The sequence below is a fragment of the Triturus cristatus genome, chromosome 12, assembly GCF_964204655.1.
Source record: "Triturus cristatus chromosome 12, aTriCri1.1, whole genome shotgun sequence".
NCBI classification, from domain to species: Eukaryota; Metazoa; Chordata; class Amphibia; order Caudata; family Salamandridae; genus Triturus; species Triturus cristatus.
Genome location: NC_140595.1, coordinates 805,158,432 through 805,183,353, shown reverse-complemented (window position 1 = coordinate 805,183,353; position 24,922 = coordinate 805,158,432). Strand labels below are relative to the sequence as shown.

The following is a 24,922-nucleotide window of genomic DNA, read 5'->3' as shown; positions in this document are numbered from 1 at the left end:
GAAGGATGGAGAGAGCACTAGTCTGTGGCAAGGAACACTAGGATACCCTGGGGTGTGGTAAGGGACGAGAGATGTTAATCTTTCCAGTGATTTTAAATCGGTCGTGCACAAAGCAGAAAAGGCGTGTACGCAGTGAGCAAAGGTGCATGATAAGGGAGCCATGGCACGTGCGCAAGGACATATATGTATGTGCATTGCGAAATGCAGATACCCAGATAGCACGAGCACTGGTACATGCAAAGTGTGCACTACGATTTGCATAGCAAGCAGTGGCACAAGTTCAGGGAGAGATGGCACAATGCATAGGCATACGCGTATGGGTGCAATTTTACTTGTACTACAGGTGGTGGCACTAGTACAGGAATAGATGGCACAGTACAGAAGCACAAGCATAAAATAGTACTAGCACTGCAAGCGATGGCACTAGTACAGATAGAAATGGAACAGTGCAGGGGCACAAGTGTAAGGGTGCAATGGTGCTTGCACTGCAAGCGAGGGCACTGGTAGAGGGAGAGATGGCACAGTGCAGAGGCACAAGTATAAGGGTGCAATAGTGCTTGCACTGCAAGCGATGGCACTGGTACAGGGAGAGATGGCACAGTGCAGAGGCACAAGTGTAAGGGATCAATAGGACTAGCACTGCAAGCGATGGCACTAGTACAGATAGGGATGGCACAGTGCAGAGGCACAAGTGTAAGGGTGCAATAGTACTTGCACTGCAAGCGATGGCACTGGTACAGGGAGAGATGGCACAGTGCAGAGGCACAAGTGTAAGGGTGCAATAGTACTTGCTCCCCAGGCAGACGCTGTTTATTTTTGCATCGCGCTTTCACTTTAAAGTGAAAGCGAGATCCAAAAATAACCACACGCGCCATGTGCCGAAATCCCTTGTCCTCACTGTGACCCCGTGCACCTTTGAGCTCCGTGCCTACTTCACAGCTGTTGTGAAGACTTTTCTTATCTGCTTGTTAAATAAGCAAGCAGATAAGAAAAGTCTTCACGACAGCCGTGAGTCAGGCGAGGCAGTCCGGTAAAAAGCCAAAGGGAGGGAACGAAAAACCCTCCTTCCCAATGGGAAGCCAGCGTTTAACATAAACGCTGAGGCTACCCTGTGGAAATGCAGGGCGGTGCTCGAGTACCCTTCTCGAAACTGACTCCTTTATTATAGCTCTCGCAGGCGAGAAGCGCATGCGCGGTCAACGCCAGCCGAGACCTAAAAGGGAGGCAATGAAAAACCCTCCTTTCCAATGGGAAGCCAGCATTTACCATAACCGTTGATGCTACCCAATCGAAATGAGGGGTGGAGCTCGAGTCCCCTTCTCGAAACTGACTCCTTTATTATAGCTCTCGCAGGCGAGGAGCGCATGCGCGGTCAACGCCAGCCGAGACCTAAAAGGGAGGCAATGAAAAACCCTCCTTTCCAATGGGAAGCCAGCGTTTACCATAACCGTTGACGCTACCCAATGGAAATGAGAGGTGGAGTTTGAGTCCCCTTCTCGAAACTGACTCCTTTAGTATAGCTCTCGCAGGCGAGGAGCGCATGTGCGCTCAATGCCAGCCGAGACCTAAAAATAAGGCTTTATTTATCACTAACTGAGGCATTATATCTTGTTTCCTTTTTAGGTCTCGCTGAGCCCAGCGCATGCGCTGGCTCGAAGAGACATTTTGTATGTGGGAATTTCAAAGTGCTGCTGGCTGGCCTAACGCTTGCGTTCACGCGATCGTGCACGCGCGCAGCCGGCCGCCAGCAGCACTTTGAAAACTCATGCGTCATCGCGATCGCGATCACTTTCGCTTTCAGAGCGATCACGATGACGCACGCGCACACACAACTCCCGCTTCTTCCCCTCCCCCACCACATATTGCGTCTCCAGCCGCTCGCGCGCGGCCAACGCTTGTTCTACATACCCTGCGAATTGAACTCGTATCATTCCTTACTATTAGCAAACTCCAGCCCAGTGCTTTACATGGAAACCCAGAAGAGCAGGTACTCGCAGTCCCAGAGTACCTACCTGTTTGTTACTGACAAGTGCTGTCACTCTTCCATTAAATGCATTGCACCCCTGCTGAGGAGTGCTGGCTCTCCCGCTCATCTTTTACAAGTAAATGTACACGTGCCAGACACAAGCCATAAAACTCAGCCGTGTGTCCGCATTACTCCAAGATATGACTCTCAGGCTCAGCCTTGTGTTCGACTCCAGTTAGGACTTGCTCAGCTTTTTTCATGTCTAATATTGTGACCCCGCCTGTCCAGCTTGTTCTCAGCTACACGCTGTGTGCAGTCCGCGGCCTTGGCGTTGAGGCGCGTGCAGGCTGCAGCGTTCTGTTTATGTTCCTTTCCACATGCGGACTGTTCACTGAAACCGGAAGCTGTGCACTTTCCCGACGTGCCAGAAAGCACTGCGTGACGAGCGGAGATTCAGGTTTCAGGAGCGCATTCTTAGTTCAATCCCTTTCTCTTCCACACATCCAAGCCAGTGCGACTGAACAGTTCGCCCCCGTCCCTCAGTAACCAGCACTCCTCTTCACCACGTCGCTCTGAAAGGAGAAACCCAGTCCTGAGGGCATGTTGGGGTAGCTTGCAGTCAGGGAGACAGCAGGGATCCTGCTCTCCCAGCTGTGATATATAAGGTAAGCTCAACAAGTGCACATTAATCACTCAAAATGTCACTCTCTTTTGTGGACCAAATAGAGCTAGATTAAGACTGCCTCAGTAAATGTAAATTACATTCGGTGCTGTACCTTCTACTAAATATATTGGAATTATGATTTGGGCGGATTTTATTGCATCCGGTAAATTTCAAGTACGATAAAATCTGCATCTTCCTGATAAGTCTCAGCAGGTCCAACCTGATATTTATTGTGGCTATAAAGGCCAGTAAATAGCCAATACATGCAGATTTTGATGGGGTAAGCATCATAAGCTGTATGTTGGCACCCAATTTCTTGGACAAAACTCCAGTTCTCAACATAATTGTATCGTGTGTGAAGAATTATTGCACAGGGCACCTGAGGCCCAGAGTGGGTTGTGGGTCAGCCATTGCTTGTTTGATGTCCCCCTAGCAATTAGTGTCAACCTATGGTAGTAATGCACACATGTACATTCTGTACTCTACTCTGCTTATTTGCACATGGTTTTAATCTCTAGTCGATACTCTTGACTTCAGTCACAATCTGCCCTTGTACTTTGACCTCCCCTCTTTCACAAGGTTGCAAGACGCTGGCTGTTTCTTGTTCTTTTAATAGGACTGTTTAACACAATGCTTTTATAACTTTTAATCACACATGTAAGGCTTGCTACAAAAAGCTGCCACAGAAGAGAGACCTTCCACGGCATACTACGTACCATTTAATTGCACATCCATTTGCGCTGCTGGTGGTTGTTCGTCTGTGGGTTTTTTTTTTTACCAATCACTGCTCTGCACAGTGCGATTTCTAATTATAATCTCACATGGAAGGTTTTACTTGCACGTGTTCAATGAACAATCTGGTAAAGTTTTTTTTTTTTTATCATTTTCGAAATATGAAACTTCCCCTTTTTTCTTTTTTACTGTATGCAGTACTATATAAAGTTAAATGACAATTGCAGTGGTTGAAGATGTGCAATGATTTAATTAATCTTGCAAACCTATTAATTCACTCATTTTACAAAGTACTCTATCTCCGGCACCAGAGCTGAGCAACTCCTTGGCTCTAACAAACGATACTGAGATGGGCAGTGCCTGCTGTACACCACCCAACCTGTGCTCGATCCCTGTCATTTGCTTCCAGGTACCAGAGTTGAGTCACCAGTGACATGCAGCCCGTCTGCACGGATCCTGGAGATGCTAGTTATGTACAGTTCTAAGGATGAAAGATAACTACCTTCAATGGGAAAATGCATTTTAAGATGAAGAAAACCCCATCCTAAGATGGCTACTGTTTATCCATATAACTGTAGAGAGCTCTGGGTGCCATGTTACTTAGAGATAGGCAGCTATTCGCTGACGTGAAGAAAGACCGCACGTGGCGAGAGAGCGAGGCAATTGGCTACTTATAGCATTGCCTGTAGAACAGTGGTTGACTCCCCTGCTAGGACGTAATGCTAGCTGTGTCCTTCTTCCGCTGGCATTGCTGTAGTGAAGTGTGGGGAGCCGGGAGACATTGAAGTCTCCATCATTTCTGCTTTCTTGCTCCACCTGTATAGCTGGTAACCTGCGATGCCCCTCTTAAGTGTAGATTTTCATGGACCCCACAATTCCCACGCCTTTGCTGGTGCCGATAGGGGAGGTTTTGGTAGGGAGGGTGCTACATCCCTGCACACTGGCTTTGAGCTTGCCAGCAAGCTGCCATGTGAGCCAAAGAGCTGTCTTTATTGTTCTAAAACATGCAAATGCATGCATTAGCATGTTACACCCAACCTTGTTTTGCCAGTGCTTGTTTCAGAGGCGATCTGATGGACGTAGTACAAAAGTTATTGCTGTTTTCCCAGCCAACAAAATGATCTCTGGCTTCAGGATGCCATCTACTAAATCAAGTCATGTAGGGAAAAGGAGTTACGAGAAGGTTGATTCAGGAGAAGTAATTTCCTGTCAACTTGTTCAGGATGACAGTACTCAAGTGTTAATATAGATACCACCCCTTATGTGTGAGTACCATCCCTTATGTGTGAGTACCATCCCTTATGTGTGAGTACCATCCCTTATGGGTGAGTACCATCCCTTATGTGTGAGTACCATCCCTTATGGGTGAGTACCATCCCTTATGTGTGAGTACCATCCCTTATGTGTGAGTACCATCCCTTATGTGTGAGTACCATCCCTTATGTGTGAGTACCATCCCTTATGGGTGAGTACCATCCCTTATGTGTGAGTACCATCCCTTATGGGTGAGTACCATCCCTTATGGGTGAGTACCATCCCTTATGTGTGAGTACCATCCCTTATGGGTAAGTACCACCCCTTATGTGTGAGTACCATCCCTTATGGGTGAGTACCATCCCTTATGTGTGAGTACCATCCCTTATGTGTGAGTACCATCCCTTATGGGTGAGTACCACCCCTTATGTGTGAGTACCATCCCTTATGGGTGAGTACCATTCCTTATGTGTGAGTACCATCCCTTATGGGTGAGTACCATCCCTTATGGGTGAGTACCACCCCTTATGTGTGAGTACCATCCCTTATGTGTGAGACTAGAATTTTCTATAATTTCCCAGCGTCCATGAAACAGTTTTCACTTCCATTGTGTTATAAAGTTTCTCTGGCAAAAAAAATCACAATTTCTTTATTTCCTCTTCCCGTTTATCTAGAAGTACTGTTTCCTTTATTTACCGCTCTAGCACAGGACAATCAACAGCAGTCTATGTTCCCACTAAACTTGACACGTCAGTGAGCAAAGTCTGCCTCGTTTGGACTAAAACTTAGCGACGGTGGAAAATCAGTTGCCATAGCAGTTCCTTTCTAGGCCTGGACCAATCATTCTGGATAATGATGTGGCAAATCAATAGTTTTATTCCTCTTTATGCTTTCTATTTCTTAGCCGGATTAAATCTCTTGAAGGTGAGATCTGCCTTTTCTACAGTTTGGGCAGTTTCACCTGTTGAAGGTGCGAATAATAATTCATGCCTTTTCCTGCTCAGACTGCTGAATAAACTCTAGTTGTTTTAACACTTTTGTGTCTAACTAGACAAGGATGAACAAGCATTTGCAATGCAATAGGTCTCGCATTATAAAAGTGTGAGCAGCTGGCATTGCTAATAATAATGCAACACTAGCTATTGGCTTTGTAAATGGTAAATAAATGCCATTATGTGTTTGTTTTATAAAATAGCTTAAAAAAGGCATTGTCATGAACAATGCCAATAGCTTAAACTTTTGCAAATGCGAGACCTATTGCATTGCAAATGCTTGTTTTCCTTTGTAACACCATTACGCTCAATTCTGTAACCAGTGCATATCTTTTCAGTAGTTGAGATTACTTACTACTGTAGCCGGATGAGTGCCCATGAGGATTGCGAGAGCAAAGGATTAACCAGCTACATATACATAACTTTTGTTGTAGAAATACAGGATTGCAGAGCTGGGCAGATCTCTATGGAAATGTACAATATTTCATAATAACCAGATAGTTCCTCCAGGAAGCAGCTAGGGCTGGGCAGAGTCGGTCACGTGGCAGACTCTGCCCAGCCCTGCCATCCTTGGACTTCACATCTGTACGATTACAGGCGTAATGCATCACGACTTCAGGAGTAAGATGCCTGCAGGCATTGTAGATGCTAGGAGACTGGACCTTGGTTTGAGATAAAGGCAGTAAACCCAATGCGCTCTCTTCTTTCATACTGGGACATTTTTACAACCATGCAGTCTGAGGCCACTCCCTCCTAGATTTACCGCTGTCTGAAAACGGAAGGATATACTCAGTGCTTTAAATGGGCAGGTTCTGTCCGGTACTCCGTGCCTGCGCTTCTGTAATTTTAAAGGGAGAGTACCTGCACTTCTCAGCACTGCTACAATAATTTAATAGGAGAAGTACCAGTCATTCTCAGTACTGCTGTCATACATTCAGTAGGAGAGTGTCTGCACTTCTCAACACTTCTGCCACACATTTAATGAGAGAGTACCTGCACTTCTCAGCACTGCTGCAATACATTTATTAGGAGAGTACCTGCACTTCTTAGCACTGCTGCAATACATTCAATAGGAGAGTGCCGGCACTTCTCTGCACTGCTGCAATACATTCAATAGAGTGCCGGCACTTCTCAACACTGCTGCAATACATTCAATAGGAGAGTGCCGGCACTCTATTGAATGTATTGCAGCAGTGTAGAGAAGTGCCGGCACTCTCCTATTGAATGTATTGCAGCAGTGCTAAGAAGTGCAGGTACTCTACTAATAAATGTATTTCAACAGTGCTGAGAAGTGCAGGTACTCTCTCATTAAATGTGTGACAGAAGTGTTGAGAAGTGCAGACACTGCTGCAATACATTCAATAGAGTGCCGGCACTTCTCAGCACTGCTGCAATACATTCAATAGGAGAGTACCTGCACTTCTGCAACACATTTAATGGGAGAGTACCTGCACTTCTCAGCACTGCTGCAATTCTTTTAATGGAAGAGTGCCAGCACTTCTCACAAGCAAACATGTTCCCTAAATAGTAAGTAGCTACCATTTTATTTTTAGGTTTAATGCACTGAATACGTCACATTCAGTGCACATTCGAAATACAAAGATACTTATAATAAGCCATTATTATAAGCAGATTGTCTGTCACCTCCCCCTTTTTTGGTCACTCTTTCCATAAACCGAGAAAATGTAAATGAGGTAATATTTTTTTTGCGTTTTTCACTTGTTCTTGCGCAGGGCAATTACTTGCAGCATTTTTGGACGTGGGCAAGGAGTTACACGTGTCAGTTGCAAAAGGCTTCTTTTAGTTTTGAGTGCCAAAGCCGAGGCTGTCTGCACTCCTGCAGCGGCCTTATCTGAAGGAAGAGGGAAGGTCGTGGCGTGGCGTGCAAAACGATGGATTTAACCAAGATCTGGGATTGGGGGTGAAGGTTTGAGTAGTAATTTTTAGGTCTCGGCCTGGCGAATGCAGCACATGCGCTGCCCTCGCCATGCAGAGGGCTTCTTGGATCCAATACGGATTCCGATGCCGTGTCTCAGCTCCGCCTGCAGTTTTAATTTGTGCGCGTCGTTTGGCGTCACAAATTATGCAAAAGGCAGTGCAATGATTGCACCGGAGGCATTTCAATCCCTCCTGATTGCCACCCTGTCCCCTTTTGACCCCGCCCACCGGGATTGGATCTTTTACTGGCGGAAGTACACACACTCCTTTAATTATTAGCTACGCACTTTGTTCCCCACATGCTCTCGCCTAAATTTGCAAACTCGTGTTTTGATTTGTTTAAGCAGCGCGGCCGCTCTTTATATTGTGTTGTTTTAAAGCGCTGTGGTTTTAAGGCATGTTTTATGTTCTTTTGTCATGTTGGAGAATGGCGCTGTACATTTGCTGGCTCGCCGAATCAGTTAAAACCAACTTAAGAAGTATGTAGTGACCTCAATCAGAAGCTTGTTTTTCCTCCCGTATATATGGCAAGCACAAATAATCCTCCTGGACGACCATTTTCTTTGTCACTTCAACTTTAAATTTTATTTTTCAAGCACACCATTCTTGATGTGCAAGTTGGTTCCATTGACCATCACTTACTCATATTACTGTCACACATGTGATACGGTATCATGTCACTGGGAGTGAGAGTCGGTCGCCGGATTCGGTAAGTGTCCCGTGCTCCTCGGGTTTACGCTAAACTGCTGTCACGTACAATCTCGCTTTCTGGACTCGGATGCTGACATCTCGTTAGATCTTCCAGCCTATATTTAGACCACAAGGAGCGAGCGAGCGCCTGACAGCCTACTCCCTCATTGCAGAGACCGTTCCCATATCTTGGTTTGATACAAACCACGACAGAAAGTCTTTCTCTGGCCCACTCTGGGCTAACTTCATCGCACACCAAAATCTTAAGGGTGCACTACACCATCCTTACAGGAAGGCCGCCCGGCCACCACTATTTCCCATTTTTAATTTTAATGTCTACAGTTTTCAACAATAACATTTTCACGACATTCGTAAGCACTTCTCTAAAGAAAGCACTCACGCAAACTACCATTTCCACGACCTTCGCATACATTTTTATCAAGAAAACACTCACGGAGACAGGATGCATTAGCAGTTACAATCTCTCGGACAACATTTGATTTTCAAGTTTAGTTTTGCACTCCCTACCTTTCTTCCCCAACTCGCAGCACTTTTTGTTTGTGTTCTTTGTGCCTACGGGTTAGATCGCCATAAGTCACTGTACACCTGTACAATCTCTTACTGTTAATTATAGGGTAAGGACCATATTAGACATTTCACTCCCGTTCCTTCCGCAGACTACAAGACGCTTTTGGTAAGTTCCGTCCACCCTTACACAGTTTTAATTGTTTTTCCCATGGCACTTTTTGTCAACCGACATAGTCTGTAACAGAATGACGGTGACTCTAACCATGCACAATATTAACTGACTAAGCACTGCTTTTCCCTATCTCTGGGGCAATCCAAGTTCACTAAATCAGATCTTACGTATGAATACCCTCAGGAGCAGGGCTTTAAGTGGGATAAAAAACTAGGGGGGCCTCTCAAAGGGGCGTGGCCAATGTAATAAAGGGCCTGGCTTAAAACACATCAGCCTAAACTAACAATTGACTCTGCATACTTTGCTTGTAAACAGAAGAACTTTCTCTGAGCCCGATTCATTAATGCTGTATTCGGATGCTCGGTGTCATCAACCTGCAAAAACGACACCCCCCTGGCAGGGCCGGGCATTCCTCAAATGGTGCCCCGGGCGAAATTACATTTGGCACCCCTCCTGACCCTTCCCCCTCAATCTTTTTCTATGTACCCCCTCGCATTGGTGATCCTAGTGGGGGGGCTTTGGTTTGCTCTCTGGTCTCATGCTCTGTCTGTGGCTGAATACCTTAAACCAGTGAGCAGCCTTTTTACACACATTTGCCACGTCACAACTCAATTTAATCACCTATTCAGTTACTAAACTGGAGGTGAGAGTCCATAGGAGGGGAGTTGGAGAAAGATAATCGGATGGCCTAGGCCCAGCTCGCCCATGCCAAAAGCTGTCCCTGCTTCCTGGTCAGATAATCTGGATATGCCATTTTTTAAAACTGAATATGCAATTTGCCAGAGTTTTAAAACCACCACTTGGTCTCATTTGCTGTAGTTCTAGGACAGAGAAAGGGGGTTAGACTGTGGGCATTACCTGGAGTCCAGCAGGGCTAGTTCCATTGCGAATTTTACGATCACCCACATAGGTTGAAAGTAATGAATTATAAAGATCAAAACTGGTACGAACATACTTAAAAAAACAAGCATTGAAAATGGAATAGGCCTCGCCTTTCATTAAGTTAAAGTTATTTGCTTTGCTATACAATACCATTAGCAAAGCAAATGGTTTTAACTTGATCAAAGGCGAGAGCTATTGCATTTTCAATGCTTGTTTTATTTATTGGAACGACAATTCAAAGTGCGATTCTTTCAGATTTGTAGCACTTACTAAAGGGAGGGACACATACCTCAGGGAAGAAGAGGACAGTATGGACAATTCTCGACAGACTTTGTATCATTTCACTGGGACAGCACCAGTACTTCCAATGAGAGGAACTGTACTTCAGTGGCCCTTGGGACAGTACCAGGACTTCCAATGAGAGGAGCTGTACTTCAGTGGCCCTTGGGACAGTACCAGGACTTCCAATGAGAGGAGCTGTACTTCAGTGGCCCTTGGGACAGTACCAGGACTACAATGAGAGGAGCTGTACTTCAGTGGCCCTTGGGACAGTACCAGTACCTCCAATGAGAGGAGCTGTACTTCAGTGGCCCTTGGGACAGTACCAGGGCTTCCAATGAGAGGAGCTGTACTTCAGTGGCCCTTGGGACAGTACCAGGGCTTCCAATGAGAGGAGCTGTACTTCAGTGGCCCTTGGGACAGTACCAGGACTTCCAATGAGAAGAGCTGTACTTCAGTGGCCCTTGGGACAGTACCAGGACTTCCAATGAGAGGAGCTGTACTTCAGTGGCCCTTGGGACAGTACCAGGACTACAATGAGAGGAGCTGTACTTCAGTGGCCCTTGGGACAGTACCAGTACCTCCAATGAGAGGAGCTGTACTTCAGTGGCCCTTGGGACAGTACCAGGGCTTCCAATGAGAGGAGCTGTACTTCAGTGGCCCTTGGGACAGTACCAGGACTTCCAATGAGAGGAGCTGTACTTCAGTGGCCCTTGGGACAGTACCAGGACTTCCAATGAGAAGAGCTGTACTTCAGTGGCCCTTGGGACAGTACCAGGACTTCCAGTGAGGGGAGCCGTACTTCAGTGGCCCTTGGGACAGTACCAGGACTTCCAGTGAGAGGAGCTGTACTTCAGTGGCTCTTGGGACAGTACCAGGACTTCCAGTGAGAGGAGCCGTGCTTCAGTGGCTCTTGGGACAGTACCAGGACTTCCAGTGAGAGGAGCCGTGCTTCAGTGACCCTTGGGACAGTACCAGGACTTCCAGTGAGAGGAGCCGTACTTCAGTGGCCCTTGGGACAGTACCAAGTCTTCCAGTGAGAGGAGCTGTACTTCAGTGGCCCTTGGGACAGTACCAGTACCACCAATGGGAGGAGCTGTACTTCAGTGGCCCTTGGGACTGTACCAGGACTTCCAATGAGAGGAGCTGTACTTCAGTGGCCCTTGGGACAGTACCAGGACTTCCAATGAGAGGAGCTGTACTTCAGTGGCCCTTGGGACAGTACCAGGACTTCCAATGAGAGGAGCTGTACCTCAGTGGCCCTTGGGACAGTACCAGGACTTCCACTGAGAGGAGCTGTACTTCAGTGGCCCTTGGGACAGTACCAGGACTTCCAATGAGAAGAGCTGTACTTCAGTGGCCCTTGGGACAGTACCAGGACTTCCAGTGAGAGGAGCCGTACTTCAGTGGCTCTTGGGACAGTACCAGGACTTCCAGTGAGAGTAGCCGTGCTTCAGTGGCTCTTGGGACAGTACCAGGACTTCCAGTGAGAGGAGCCGTGCTTCAGTGACCCTTGGGACAGTACCAGGACTTCCAGTGAGAGGAGCTGTACTTCAGTGGCCCTTGGGACAGTACCAGGACTTCCAGTGAGAGGAGCTGTACTTCAGTGGCCCTTGGGACAGTACCAAGTCTTCCAGTGAGAGGAGCTGTACTTCAGTGGCCCTTGGGACAGTACCAGTACCTCCAATGAGAGAAGCTGTACTTCAGTGGCCCTTGGGACTGTACCAGGACTTCCAATGAGAGGAGCTGTACTTCAGTGGCCCTTGGGACAGTACCAGGACTTCCAATGAGAGGAGCTGTACTTCAGTGGCCCTTGGGACAGTACCAGGACTTCCAATGAGAGGAGCTGTACCTCAGTGGCCCTTGGGACAGTACCAGGACTTCCACTGAGAGGAGCTGTACTTCAGTGCCCCTGTACCACCCTTGCTCTGCATCACTGTTGTACATTGAATGGGCGCTGCTTCTGTCTCCCTGACAGGCGTCTCCCATTCATAGACAATATCTGCATTTCTCTGCAGTTTGTCCTCTCATCATGACGTCAGTTTGTCAGTTCATGGGACGCTACCCCCCGCTCAGCTGGTGCTTGGAAACCCGAGTCCCCAAGCGCTACGCAAGCCCTCATCCTCTCTGTCAGTCAGTTCCCGTACCTGCTAATTTCAGTGTCAGCTGAAAGGTGGTGTTTCAGGCTTTTAGCATCTGTCCTCAGATCAGAGCTGGTTGCCATGGCGCCTCCCTTAACAAACCTTTCCTGTTTTATGGTCCTTGTAAGCCTCATAAACTCTAAGATGTTATCTTAGAGTGGCTGGTGCTGGCGCAGTCTCTCCTCTCTCACTTCCGGGTTTTCGGCTCCTGCACCCCGGATCCTGCAGAGGCGCGAGCTGTGTGAGTAGATCCCTCCTGCACTCTATATGCAAATACCACAGATACTTCATAACATAAAATACAATTTATTCTAACATAAAACTTAGAATAACAGCACAGCATACCCAGTCGTGTCTGTATTCACTGGTTATTTCTAAAAAAGTTCGTAGTTTCGAGATTTAAAGGCGCCCACCTTTTAAAAAGATGCCAGTCTCAGCGGAGGCTACATTTAGGGGCTGATGACACACATGTGTACGTTTTGTAACCGAAAGAAGCTGGGAAGGCAGCTCAGATGGTTAAAGCGTCTGCATGAGGTCTGTGTGTTTAACTTGAAGGGCGCGTTTGAATCCTAGCTGGGACCGATCCAGTTTTTTCATTCTGTTCCAAGGTCCACAAAACTAGCCGTACTGGGTTGGTTATAGAAAGGCTTGTTATTTAAGTGCTTTAAAAGAGCAAATATTGGTAGTAATATTAGATATCGTTTTTGGAAGCATTTTATATCCAGTGCAACATACAAATAACTCACGGACACACACACGTCAGAATAACGCGCCTAACAAGATTCTGCTACTTTCCCTAAAGTGATAAGGTTGAGGCATACAGACGGGCAAAGATTTCTTTCTTTTACAATAAAATCAAACATTTGGAGAAGGAGCATTCTACAAACTCACAAACTTACTAATTCAAGATTCGATACTTTTTCTGACCCTTAATCACCCTTCTGATTGCTTAAAACCAATGAGTGTGGTGGATTTTTTCCTCACTGTATTTGGGGGGGCTGGGAACATGTTTGTCTGGGGTGTGTTTCTAGAAATGCAGTGAACGCTGACAGTATTACCTTGTTGGGTGACTACAGACATTCCAAATGGCTTTTCATTACTTGGAAGAAGTGCTCAACTTTACTGCGAAAGTCCTCCAGTTACCATTTCCAATGTAGTCCTGTTTATCGTATTAGAAAGTCAAGCCTGCAAGTCAAGAATGCAAAGAAAACAAGCATTGGCATAGCCAATAGGTCTCGCCTTTGGGACCTTATAAGTGTTTTGCCATGCAACAGTTGTTGTTGCACCAAGGATATTGTGCTGGATAACTAAACTCTTATAAGGTCCCAAAAGGAGACCTATTGGCTATGCCAATGCTTGTTTAGAAGAAACCGGCCTTCCAAATAGAAATGAAGGGCACCACCCACTCCATGCCACTTTTTTAGGCTGGCCAGCCTCTGTTATGCTTATATTTGCAGATTCTGAGCTTGTCGGGATATTCTTCAGGGCCCACCCCCAGGCCTCTTGCTGGGTCCTTTGTGAACAGTTAAATATATGCTTCGTTTATCAATCACATATTCAGAGAGCGTTGTCTAGGTAGTAAAACAGAAAAGAGAATAAAATAGATCAAGGTATGGTGAAAAGATAAAGGAAATGCACTATTGCTCTCTTTGACCTTATTGGGAGCTTGTGGTGTTTGTGAATCTCAGTTTGCATGCCTTATGAGTATTTTTGTTGGGATGTCAGTTAATACTCTGCGGGTCCTGTGTCTGTGTGCCAGGTGCCCCGCCGAGGCCCCCTGTACATGTAAAGCTCACAGGAGCTGCTGTGTCTTTATCAGGAAGCACTGACCGAGACGGACTGTGCCTCTGCACGGTTGGGCGCTGCAGCATCTCACATAAAGATTTCATTAATGGGCAATGAAACCTAAAGTAAACCGTCCTGAAGCGGTCTACGAAGGCAAAAGGTTTCCCAAGAAAAATGACTGGACAGTGTAAATTAATGAGAATTGTAGCTTAGTGGTAGGTCGTGTGATTTTGTCTTCTAAATGGTGTGAGGCCCTCCTAATGCATGTTACGCTTTATAAACTTTCTAAATTTCAAGCTGTGTGAAAATGCGTGCTATTAGCTAACAGGTTAAGTAATGAAACGTCGTGTACTCTGTTCGCGTGCATAGTTGGTATGGGGTGCCCTGAGTGCTGGAAGGGCAGTGTCTAGGGGCAGTGAGTGTAAACGTGACCTGGTGGCCAATGGCGGCATGTGGAGGCCTGTGCCGTGGAGCTAGCTTGATAGCTGATCACTGAGCAACGAAACAACTAATTCGGTCGCTACAAGCGATTTATGGAAACGTGAGGTACATATTTGGCGGCACTTGCGTTAAACTAGATTTTCTGATGAAGAAATAAGTGTTACTTCATTCAGGTGCTTTGCTACTGTTCGTCTGATTCCGAACTTCCTTCTCGGCTCTTATTTCAGCTAATGAGTGAATTTAGTCAAATATAATGTGCACACAATATGGGAGGAGGGCGGGCCAGCCATTTTATCAATAACGGATGCTTTTTGTGAGGCCCGATTCGCAAAGTGGGAAGTAAAATTGTCTTTGGATAGTTTTCTGTGCAGAAGGGCTTTGGAATGTGTTCGGATGGTCGAATGCACCTTCCGATCAGTCAGGTTTTTAATGCAAGTATAAGAGAGCAGTAGCAGATGAGAAGCCTTAAATGTATATCTGTGGTTCACACATTAAAATTGAAATTGAACCCACGCTTGCTGTTCTCTACCATTTTTATGTTTTACCATGCTTTGTCAAAGTGGTTCGCCAAGATTTAAAAAATAAAAAAAATCTGTGGAATGGGAAGGGTGATGCATAGATGCCATTCTATGTATTTATGTATACACGTGTAGCTTTGCATTTTTCACATTTTTAGAAAATCTCTCAAAGCCTTTGCTATATGGTCCGTGCTGGCCCAGCTTAGACTATGGAGAGGGTAGAAGGGAGGGGGGTAGTGAGAGCAGACAGCAAGGGGGTGGAGGAGGCTTAATGAGCCATGACAGAAAGGCAGATGGTGGCTGCGGGTGTGCACGCTCGCGTGCACTCAAGCTTTAGGCCACCAAAAGCCTCTGGTTGCACTTTTAAAAGCCACTTACTAAATGTCTCGAAGAGACAGCGCTGTCTCAGGCGAGACCTAAAAAGCACTGGCAAAAGAAAAAGAAAGGAGAGCGCAGGGGGACAGGCCATGCAACAAATTGTGAGATAGACAAATTGCAAACACATGCACTCTTATGGAGTGCTACACCTATAGTAAAAAAAAAAGTGCCCCCAAAAGCAAGAGTGGAAGGACACTTGACACGGAGGAGGTTCCGGGCCCATGGTCCAAGGAAATGAGAAAAACACAATGGGAAAACGAAACAGACATACGCTAACCAAGGAGAAGCAAAGAAATGAGAGTGGCGATGACGCCAAACAAATGTAAGTAATGGGTGGGTTCTACGCCCTTTTTTACCTTTTTTTTATAATGAACAAATATTACCGAAAGATTTTGCAAGCAATAGCGCATGCGCTTCATCAGACGAGACCTAAAGACTGGACTAGAATAACTACTGAGGTTATTTCATTTCTACTCAGGCATGAGGTCTGAGAAACTTGATAGCTCTGCTATGGACATTGCTTTTTACATACAGAAAAGGAACACAAATGACATAAAAAGTTGAAATAATTTGCACTTTCACCTTAATCCCAAACCTGCAGATTTTCTGACACTGAAATTCTGTAAGTTTAGGATTAGGCGTATACATAGTAATCTACAATTTTCACATGTTTACTTTTCATGTACACCACGTGCAAGGAAAGGGATTTTGTAAACGCCTTAGTAATGTAAATTTCTATGAAAAGTGTAGTCATCCACAGCTCCCAATTGGCTACATATCACACAAATCACTTTCAGCCAGACCAGCTTTTTCAGCTCAGAACAGTGGTTCTTAACCAAGGGTCCATGGGCCCCTGGGGGTCTGAGACACCTACTCGGGGGCTACACAAGTGTTTACAAAATTAAATAACATTAGCAGATTAGCAGATTAAATACACTACATATACATAAAAAAGATACATTGAAAATTTCAAAAAGAAATTGGAAACTCAAAGTGAATTTTATGCCCTTAGCTAGATTGATGGGAGGTGCTCTAGTACAGAAAACAATAGTATGGACAACTGGTGATTTTAATAGAAGCATTAGTATGCACCCACACAAAGACACAATTTGTCTTTTTGAAATAAATCCAAGTTTTGAAACGCTCCAACTTTCCCATTAAAACAAAAATACCAATTTTTGTGTACCTTTTGCCTGTGTATTAAACAAAATATTGTATATGTATGAATTTGTTTAGTATATCCCTCCCCCATCGTTCTTCCCGCCAACAAAAGCCCCACCTACACCACAACCTACCTAATGCAGGCTGCAGCATGACTGCATGAGTAAGCACTTGGGCACCCAGTTTGCCACTTGCTCGTGGCCTCCAGTTCGTGCTTGTTCCAGCCTGATCCAGTGGCATCACCGCTGCCTGGGTTTTCACACCTGTATTTTCCCACCTGGGTTATCTCACTCACAGTTCTTCCTGCCAACAGAAGCTCTGGCCACCCCAGGAGCTACTGAATGCAGGCCACTGCGCGAACATGCAGTGGACATGTGCGACGGGGTACCAAAGGCAATCTCATCTGCACCCATCTACACCAGGACTGCACCCAGTGAAACGTCCCCTGGCCATCTCACCCCACGCAGATGCACCATCGCTGAGCTCTACACCCTCGACCATGGTCTCCACAAACAAACACTGCCACCACTCCAACCAACACTCCACTGTAGGACATTTTTATCTGCACCCACTGCCATTTTCCTGCCACTGCACACACACCAACCAACAGACCAGCCCCACCCTGAAAACACCATAGACACCTACTGAAAAAAAAACAACTCACATGCGCCTCCTTAACACAAGCTCACTATGCAAACACACTGCCAATTTTGGTACCTCATCTAAACCAAAAACCAAAGGAAATGATGGACGGAGTGTTGAACATTGCAAGCACTCGCCCCCAGTCAACTGATCTGGGTTTAATCCATCACCGTTCTTTAGCCCACTCTGCCACCCCAGTTCAGACATGGCCATATGCAAATCAGTCTGACCCAGTGCATAATGTTAGGAAATACTGAACAGGTTTACACCAGACCTGCACAAGGCACATCCCTTACCCGAGGACTACCTCTCTGCCAAATTTCAAGTAATTCTGTTCAGCCGTTCGGGCTGTAGCTTGGACTAAAGGTCCTATGGAAAAATGCATGGGGAAAACGCGTTTGGGGACCCCCCTTTTTCTCAGCCCCCGCTTGACGAATCCCCCTGAGACTTTCAGGGAAGGAGCGGAGCGCCCCACCTATTTTGAAAATTTAGCGAGGATTCGTCAATCGGCGCCAAAGTTATTCCAAATAGAATGTTGCGGATTTCCTATGGAAATGAGATCCTAACTATAACTATCTACTGGCGACCGCCAGTAGATAATATATGTATATATATATATATTTATTCTGCTCCAAGGTTGTCCACCTGTAAGTAGCACTCGACCAGCAGCTTGATTTATGTGTAGGTAGGGACGGGGATCTGCTTGTAGGAGCCGCTCCGTAGTGGATTTGCCTGACACGTTTTGAAGCTCCATATGCTTCTCTTCAGAGGCTTTAACGGAAACGGTGTGTATATATATATATATATATATACGTTTGAGCATTAAAGAGCATTCTGCCTTGCACCAAATCCTTCGAGAGTGCGTTCTATTTCTTTGAAACTTGTTGGATATATATGTGTGCGTGTGTATGGACTCCAGGACCCCCAATGGCCTCAATTCTAGTGAAGATCTCTTTACCTGTCTATAACAATATCTATCACCCCAGGAGACAGTGGACGACTGTGACTTAAAACAAAGGTTACAATTGGATTTAGTTCCGATGCCCAATTCTGTTTTAGCGCAGCTTATCCCTGTCGGCTGTCTGCATGCATATAGCAATACAATCTAAAACATCATCTTCTGAGTTGCTTTTGTAACATATACTTTTTTTTAATTATTTTTATCCTTTCGCCTCCTCTCTATATATATATTTCACTGATGCGTGATTCTTTCTGGGCAGATTAGATATGAGACTTTCTAGATTGTCTAACACAATATAATCGCAGGCTTTTTTACTTTTTGGTAACAGTTGTTAAATATTTATGAAACAATAGATATTTAGTATAAGTTATTCCGCATATTTAGGAATCTGGTTCTCCTAGCAGGAAAGGTTGATATATTTTACAACCAACACAATATCCAAACACATGAAGTGGGGAGCTACATGTAATGTACTATCATTTAATGTGTGATTACGTTTTAGTTTCTTGAAAAGCGATGAAGTTATTAGTGAGGCATCTTGAAGATATTCTTGACTAAATATGTGATCATTAAGACTTTGAACATTGTACTGTAACTGTTTTTTGCACTAAAAATTGATGGCATTTGCACCTTAGCATGTTGTATATTATGATGGTATTACCTCACTATGAGGAGCATCTTTGACATGCCGTTTTCTTGCACTTGCAGTAATTTGCACGTTGCTCAATTTGCACATTTGTTTTTATTCGAGTAGTTGGCATGTTGCTTTTTATATTAACTAAGCAACAACTAATTAGCAGTTTGCACTAAAAAAATCTCAATATCACTACTCGAATAGATGACCAACAGCTGCCCATAGTTTGTTTTTACAAATGTTGCTGCAATTTAATACCTTGCCAATTTTGCTATTTTGCACATGATGTGATTTTGTACAATGTGAAGAATTTGTATTACCGAATTCAGTTCTCACTGTCTCATGGCCACATTTTGCATTTATATCGATATGTCTTTTATATCTATTGGCCCATAGATCCCGTGTTGTAGACACTGGCACTTTAAATAATTTGGCCTTTACCTCAGGCGTCATGTGATCAAGGCCTCCGCGTTGAGGCCGAAACGCGTCATGGTGGTACGTGGTGCACTTATGGATTAAAAAATCATCACGCACTGAATTGCTTTGGGTCTGTGTTCGTCCTTCCAGTGTATGTGGCAGCAACAACGAAGTTCTTTTCATATATATATATATATATATATATATTATATATATATATATATATATATATATATATATATATATATATATATATATATATATATATACATATATATTACCTACTGGCAGTCGCCAGTAGGTAGTTATAGTTAGGACCTATTTTCCATAGGAAATCCGCAACATTCTATTTGGAATAACGTTGGCGCTGATTGATGAATCTTCGCGAATTTTTCCAAACTTTTGGCCAGCTGCGGTCCGCTCCTATCCTGAAAATTTCACATTGATTCATCAAGAGGGGGCCGAGAAAAAAGGGGGGTCCCAAAACTCGTTTTCCCCATGCATTTTCCCATAGGACCTGTTGACGCAGCCACAGCCCGAACTGCTGAACGGAATTACACCAAATTTGGCAAAGAGGTAGTCCTCAGTTCAGACTCGTGCCTTTTGCTTAAATGGTGTAAATCCGTTTAGTAGTTCCTGAGAAAATTTGAGTTAAAAAGATAGATATATCTGGGCGGAGCCTAACCACACATCTCATCGTGAGATCAGATTGGCTGTCAGTACTTCATCCAAGAAGTGTTGGCAGCCATCTTGGGACCAATATACATGATAGCACCTCATTAAAAAGCATTGCAGTTAATAGAAGGTTTTAAGACTTTAGTTACATTACAAATCATTTGTTGATGGTACCATACACATTCTATGAATTGTGGTGTGTTCTAAGGTGATTTTACCATGTGAAAAAGCCTTCTGCTGTGATATCATGAATCATGTTTGAGAGAAAACTATTTTCTCATGCTTTTCCCACAGAGGTTTGGAAGGTGATCTATAAGCTAAACTGAGAGCATATTTTCTGTAAATTCACATTATCTTTCTCAGTCATGTGAGAATGAAGTCTGACATTCTCAGTAAAACATGTACATCCAACAAGGGCAGAGACTGTCAGTTGATTCCTTTGTGTTCTACTGCAGCTTCCCAGAGTGTTCTAAAGAGCAACTAGAGCGCTAACAGTCCAACTTATGACAAACGTATTGCACACTTGAAGCCATCTTGATTGGAATAAAGTGGTAACTCTTAAAACATTTAATTTAAAAAGGAACAACATGAGGGGGTTCATTTTGCCATAGAAAGTATGATTAGTGCTGCAGAAAGAAAAATTAGGGCACATTTTGAGTGACTTCTCAAATCCTCTTCTATTTCATAAAAACATTCTGATATACAAACTGAAACATGCACTTTCAATACCAGCAGCAGACTTTCCTGGTGAGCAGTAGCTTTACTACAGTGATCTAATAAGCAACTAGAGTGCTAACATTCTGAATGTATGGCAAATGTGTGACACATCTGAATGCCTTCTTGATGGAACCAAAATAAAAAACTGAAAGTATTTCCTACTGAGGAGACTGTAGTAAATGAGGAAATTAGGATACTTCATAACAAATAAGTCTCCCAAAATGGCCACCAGAGACAAAAGACCCCAAATGTAGCCCAAATATCACCCAGATGTAGCCCAAGTATAGCCCAATGACAGAATGTCCCAGAGTGTTCTAACGAACAACTAGAGCGCTAACAGTCTTACTTATGACAAAAGTATGGCACAGCTGAAGCCATCTTGATTGGAATAAAGTGATACCACTTACAACATTTATTTACAAAGGAACAAAATGAGGGTGTTCATTTTGCCATAGAAATTATGATTAGTGCTGCAGAAAGAAAAATTAGGGCTCATTTTTATCTTCTCAAATCCTCTTCTATTTCATAAAAAAATTCTGACATGCAGACTGAAACATGCACTTTGAATACCAGCAGCAGACTTCCCTGGTGAGCAGTAGCTTTACTACAGTGATCTAATGAGCAACTAGAGTGCTAACATTCAGAATTTATGGCAAATGTGTGACACATCTGAATGCCTTCTTGATGGAACCAAAATAAAAAACTGAAAGTATTTCCTACTGAGGAGACTGCAGTAAATGAGGAAATTAGGAAACTTCATAACAAATAAATCTCCCAAGATGGCCACCAGAGACAAAAGAGCCCAAATGTAGCACAAATATCACCCAGATGTAGCCCAAGTATAGCCCAATGACAGAATGTCCCAGAGTGTTCTAACCAACAACTAGAGTGCTAACAGTCTTACTTATGACAAAAGTATGGCACACCTGAAGCCATCTTGATTGGAATAAAGTGGTAACACATAAAACATTTAATTTACAAAGGAACAAAATGAGGGGGTTCATTTTGCCATAGAAATTATGATTAGTGCTGCAGAAAGAAAAATTAAGGCACATTTTGACTTCTCAAATCCTCTTCTATTTCATAAAAAAATTCTGACATGCAGACTGAAACATGAAATTTGAATAACAGCAGCAGACTTCCCTTGTGAGCAGTAGCTTTTCCACAGTGATCTAATGAGCAACGAGACTGCTGACATTCAAAATTTATGGCAAATGTGTGACACATCTGAATGCTTTCTTGATGGAACCAAAATAAAAAACTGAAAGTATTTCCTACTGAGGAGACTGCAGTAAATGAGGAAATTAGGAAACTTCATAAAAAATAAATCTCCCAAGATGGCCACCAGAGACAAAAGAGCCCAAATGTAGCCCAAATATCATCCAGATGTAGCCCAAGTATAGCCCAATGACAGAATGTCCCAGAGTGTTCTTAAGAACAACTAGAGCGCTTACTGTCTTACTTATGACAAAAGTATGGCACACCTGAAGCCATCTTGATTGGAATAAACTGGTAACACTTAAAACATTTAAATTAAAAAGGAACACAATGAGGGGGTTCATTTTGCCATAGAAATTATGATTAGTGCTGAAGAAAGAAAAATTAGGGCACATTTTGAGTGACTTCTCAAATCCTCTTCTATTTCATTAAGAAATTCTGACATGCAGACTGAAACATGCACTTTTAATACCAGGAGAAGACTTCCATGGTGAACAGTAGTTTTACTACAGTGATCTAATGAGCAACTAGAGTGCTAACATTCAGAATTTATGGCAAATGTGTGACATATCTGAATACCTTCATGATGGAATCAAAGTAAAAAACTGAAAGCATTTCCTACTGAGGAGACTGCAGTACATGAGGAAATTAGGAAACTTCATAACAAATAAATCTCCCTAGATGGCCACCGGAGACAAAAGAGCCCAAATGTAGCCCAAAATCACCCAGATGTAGCCCAAATATAGCCCAATGACAGAAGTGTGCAAAACACTTATTATTTTTTGTTTTTGCAGTGTTATATAGTGCAGACTTGTCAGGTATTGGAGTGCTTTACATGAGCATTGGTTACATCACACAAGAACAAATTCATTTTGATTGTAGACATGGGGAGACTAAGTGATTTGACCTGAATCACAGAATGTCGAGCTGAAGCAGAAACTCCAACCTGGTTCCCCAGTTGCAAAGTCTGCAGTTCTGGAAGTAACACCACATCCTCTCCCCTAAGTGCAACATTTAATCAAGTGGTCAACTGGATAAAAAAACATAAAGATAACAAATAATTTAAAAGTGCTTTGTCGCTATTTGAAAACTCAGAAAATATGTCCTTATTTTAGTCTTTTAGAGCACTAACCATAATTTTGATGCCAATAAGACGCTCTCATATATGTAATTTCTAAAGGAAATGCTCTAGGTATTACCGTTTTGATTACATCAAGATGACGTCAGGCGTTCCACACTTTTGTAATAAATATAGAATGTTAGCAATCTAGTTGTTCATTAGGATACTGTTGAGAGGCAGAGGCCAGCGGCACGGACTCTGAAAATTGAAGGCAGGTAGGAGGGCGCAAAGGCTACAATTTAACCACACTGAGCAGGCAGAAAGGGCCGTGGCAGCACAACAGACTATGAAGGGCAATGGAAAGGGGGGCAGGGGCAACAAACCAACAATACAGGACTTGCAAAAGAGGCTGTGGCAATGTAATAGACCATTGTGCGCAGAAGGAAGAGGCAATGGTAGTACAACCATACATGCCAACAGACCCGATTCAGCCAGGAAACGTCCAATGTTTTTAAGCTCAAATGGGCTTTATTTGATCTGTCTCCTGTCTACAATCTCCTCTTTTTCAATGTAACTCAAAGGGGAAAATCAATACCCCAGTTTTTTTTCAAAATCTCCCTCTTACCAAGTTCAAAATGTTCGCAAGTATGGTACATTGGATCATGGAAGGAAATGGGGTAGGGACATGGACTTGGATAACAGAGGACAGGAGTGACATGGAGAGGTGCACCAAACTGACCCTGCAGGGCAGGCATCAGGGTTTGCAGCAGCACAATACACCACACAGGGCATGCGGGACGGGAGTGCAGCACAACAATCCATAGAAAGCAAGAGGGAGGGGACAGGACCATGCACATGGACAACAGAGAACAGAGGGGCAAGAGGCAATGGTAGCTAGCTGACCATAATGGACAGACAGGAGAGAAAGCTGCAGCATAACAGACCATAAAGGGCCGGAGGGACGGATCAGGGGCATTACAATGGAACAGACAAGCCAGGAGGGAGGGAGTAGGGGTCTGCACATGTAAACAGAGGGCTGGGGGCAAGGGGGCAGGGCAGGAGCAGCAAGATAGCCATGGAGGGCAGGCAGGATGGGCACTAGAAGCAAGACACACCATGAAGAGCAACAGTGAGACTGTGATGGAATACACACAGACCATGGAGGGAAGGTGGGAGGGGGTCAGGGACAGCTAACTGACCACACAGGGAAGGTGGGAGGGGCCATGGCAGCACAGAAGACCATGCATGGCAAGTGGGAGGGTTAGTGGCAGCACAATGGCTATGATGGGCAAGAAGGAGGGTGCAGGGGCATGCACAAAGGACGATGGAGGATAGAAGGGAGTGTCAGGACCTGTGCACAGACAAGAAAGTTCAGGGGAAGGGGCCTCACAACAGACTGCACGGGGCAGGCAGGAGGAGCAGTTGCAGCACAACAGACCAGGGAGGGCAGAAGGGTGTGGCAGTACAATGGACCATGTAGGACAGGAGGAAGGGGATAGGGGCATGGCATGTGGACAGGCAGGGTGGAGGTGGCAGGGACAGGTTACAGTCATCTGACAATGCTAGGCAGGTGGGAGGGGAGTGGCAGCTCAACAGAACACTCAGAGTAGATAGGAGTGGCATCATTGGAGAGCGCGAGATAGCACAGGCACTAGCGCGTGCTATGCGATATGCGCCTTTGAGTGTAATATGCACAGGGCAGTGTTGTGTAACCTAACTAGTCTCTAAAGGTGTAATATAAAATATGTGCTGGGGAGTGTAACGTTGCGTATGCACTGTGACAAAGATATGGATCCCAGATTGTAATATGTATGGCATAGCACTGTGCGTTATAACATAGGCATCGAGGAAGGCATGTTAGATGGGGCAATGTAACCCGTGCGAAGACAAGTGTGGCATGACATATTCACGGGGTGGTGTTATAGGTTTCAGGGGTGTTATAGTTAGCTGGACTTTTCACTTGTACAAAACCATTCAAATTCCCCCGTTATAGTTAGTTCAGCTAACTATAACTCGCGCGCCCGCAATGCACTGCTGATGACGTCACATATTACATCACTCATGACATGGTCAGTGA

The 24,922-nt window shown here is 44.5% G+C and overlaps 1 protein-coding gene across 2 annotated transcripts in view; it reads left to right on the top strand.

Moving 5' to 3' along the window:
- Nucleotides 1-24,922, top strand: part of LOC146782913 (N-acetyllactosaminide beta-1,3-N-acetylglucosaminyltransferase 4-like) — a 231,286-nt gene that overhangs the window by 21,279 nt on the left and 185,085 nt on the right. The window contains exon 1 of one of the 2 annotated variants that reach the window (XM_085637674.1): nt 12,402-12,479. The exons of the other annotated variant lie outside the window; for it this stretch is intronic. The gene's annotated coding sequence lies outside the window, so the exon portion shown is untranslated. Of the gene's footprint in view, nt 1-12,401; nt 12,480-24,922 lie in introns of those variants that run through there. 2 annotated transcript variants of the gene reach the window in all.